This window comes from Parus major, chromosome 2 (genome assembly GCF_001522545.3).
Source record: "Parus major isolate Abel chromosome 2, Parus_major1.1, whole genome shotgun sequence".
In the NCBI taxonomy this organism is placed as follows: Eukaryota; Metazoa; Chordata; class Aves; order Passeriformes; family Paridae; genus Parus; species Parus major.
In genome coordinates, this window is record NC_031769.1 from 2,459,887 (window position 1) to 2,463,109 (window position 3,223).

Here is a 3,223-nt window from a genome sequence, read left to right on the forward strand (position 1 = left end):
CCTCCTCCTCCTCTTCACCTCATCCTGCCCATCGCCATGTTCGCCCCTTTTGGGAAGCCGGAGGAATGCGGAGCGGCGGCGGCTCCGGCTGCCAAGAGCCGCGGGGCCGCTGATTGGAGCCGCCGCATCAGCTGGGGCCGCGGCTGCCCCTTTAAAGCGACAGCAGCCACCGCCACCCCCAAGGGGACACCCCCGTGTCCCCTGTCCCCGCACCCCATCCCCTCCGCTACAGCCGCCCCTTGCAGCGCAGCATCCCCCGGGAGCGTCCCCTGGCATCCCGCTGGGGAGGGGAAACTGAGGCACGCACGGCCCCTGCCCAACCTCATCAAAGCACCCCGAGGGTTTTTTTGGGGTTTTTTTTTTTGAGGTAAAGCCTCTCTTTACTCGTGGAGTAACGTCCACTCCCCATAAAATGGGGGTTTTGGGGTGTTTTCCTGCTGTTTGGATGAAATGGGGATGCCCCAGCTGGATGTGTTTAAGGCACATTTGGAGCGTTAATTGGGAGCATCCTCTGGATCCTGCTGTGGCGGGGGAAACTGAGGCACAAACTCCTTACCCCCTCCCCAAACCCAGTAAAAAGACCCCATGGCTTTTTGGGGCATAAAGCCTCAGTTTGGGGTGTCATGGAGCAACAGTGATTTACTGAAAATGGGATTTTTGGGGTGTTCTCCCACTGTTTGGAGGAAATGGGGATCCCCCAGCTGGATGTGTTTAAGGCAGATTTGGGTTTTGGGAGCACCCTCTGGATCCCACTGTGGCAGGGGAAACTGAGGCACACAACCCCTCACCCCCTCCCCAAACCCAGTAAAAAGACCCCATGGCTTTTTGGGGCATAAAAACCTCAGTTTGGGTTGTAGTAGAATAAGGTTGGTTTATTTAAAAATGGGATTTTGGGGTGTTCTCCTGCTGTTTGGAGGGAATGAGGATCCTGCACTGGAAAAGTGTTTAAGATACATTTGGTTATTGGGAGCACCCTCTGGATCTTGCTGTGGAGGGGGAAACTGAGGCACACAACCCCTCACCTCCTCCCAAAACCCAACAATAAGGCCTCAAGGTTTTATGGAGCTTAAGACCCCAATTTGGGGCATCAAGAGGCAATATAAATCCTCACAAAATGGGGGTTTGGGCACGTTTCTCCCAACTGTTCAGAGGAAATGGGGATCCCCCACTGGGATGGTGTTTAAGGAACATTTCCCTTCAGGAGAGGGGTCCCCCAAACCCCCTCAAGGCCTGTCATAGGGCCTGTGGGACACAGCCAGCCTCCAGCCCCCTCCAAAATAAAGCAAAGCTTCATTATTTCACCCCCAGCTCTGCTTGGCTCTCCCTGATGCTGAGCGAGGGTGGATTTTATCATCCCAACACCCCCAGCCTCATCCTGGCTACCCCAAAATCCTCGCTCAGGGCACTGAGGGGGCAAAGCTGGAGCAGCTCCAGGTGAGGCTCTGTGCAAAGTCCCACACCTCCAGCACCGGGACAGGACAGGAAAAGCCCCAGGAGGTGCTCAAAGAGGCTCATGGGGATGGTGACCACCCCCAAGACCCATTCCTGTCCTCAACCCTCCTGCAAACACCACCCAGAGCGTCAGGGGCACCCCTTCCACCACGCTAAAAGCAGAGCAGCACACCAGCTCTGAAGGGCACTGGGGGCACCCCCAGAACCCTGAGGGTTTTCATCCCAGCCCCCCTGGCTCCCCCAGCCCCTCCCAGCTGCAGACATCCATGTGCAAACGTCTTGCACTTGTTTAGACCCAGCCCCGGTTGCCGTGCGCGGTAACTTCTTCCAGATGTGAGCAGCTCTTTGCGTAACGTCCCCGTGGCCACGTCCTGCCTTCATTTCATTTCAGAGCTTTTTTTAATTGGTTTTTTATTCTTTTTATTTTATTTTTTTAGTGTTCTTTCTCGCTCTCAACCCTGCACTGCTCTACAGGAAAGAATTCCTGGCCAGTGCCACCAGAACATTGTCCCTATCAGAAAGCTTTTTTGTGAGATGAGTGTTTGGCCTGTCTGACATCTCTCCTACCCTGGAAACCTTTCTGAAAAGCTGCATAAGCTCCTGGAAATGCAGTCAGTGTTGGGGGTGAGGCTGAGATGAGGCTGCAGGTGGGAGACAGGGATTTCAGCTCTGCTCCAGAGCCCAAATCCCTGTGGCCTTCTTGTGGATGTGGCACCGGGGACCAGGGAGCTCCAGAACTCATGGCTGTGAAATGAAGGTCTGCAGGGGTGCTCAAAGCCCTGATGCCACTCTGAGGGGGCCACCAAGAGGTCCTGGCTTTTGGGAAGAAGCTGAACCCACCTCTCACATGGAGATCTGGTTTTTGCCAGGAGCAGTTTTCCTTCCTGGTGAGGGAGAAGCTGTTCCTGCAGTGACCACCAGGACAAGGGGAAAAACCTCGGGAGGGGCACAAGCGATGACACACTCGGGTGAAAGCCTTAATTTGAGCACAATGACCACAGCAATGTTCCTGAGAGACAAAAAACAGGTGGTTTCTTGGCCACAACCACCCAGGGGCTATGTGGGGTTTTGCTGAAGCAATTTCCTGAAGCTCCCTGCAAATCCCACCCCAGCCAGTTTGGTGAGATCCCACCCAGCCTGGTTTGGGGGCCGTTGTTGTGTTGGTTAATGGGGCATGTGGGCGACTGACCCCTCCTTGGAGCTTCTTCAGCTGCTGGGATTTCTGACTGAGGGTAACTCCAAGCTCTTGGTGCCTTCATACCAAGTTCTGGAAGTTCTGGAACCTTCCTGGAAGGCTGTGGGCTGGGAAATGGCTCTGGCATACCTTGCACAGCATCAGTGACTGTGAAAAATGATGAAGGAAAGGTTAACAGGGTCCACAGAGGGATCTGAGAGTCCAGAGCTGAGTTCAGTTGCTGTTAGGGAACAGGTTCTCCAGGAAGGCAAAGTTCTGGAGAAGCTGGCAACAAGGAGCACATGGAGAGGAGTTGTTGTCACAGGAGAAGTGTTGGTTCTCCTTCCTGGGACTTTCCAGCAGTGTGATGGCCACAAAAGGGACATCTCCTGTAGCTTTATCTCTTCCTTTCTGTCCCCAGGCCATGAGATGGAAACCACAAAGTCACAGAGGGGTCTTAAATGAAAGATCAGCCACAACAGCCCAGAGGAAAATATTTAGGGAAACCAGGAGAGGTTCCTATTTCTTTGGTTTAACTGACATTAAATATTTCCATTTGCATTTCCGAAGTTTCAGACTTCTCTTAAGGAAGTGTCG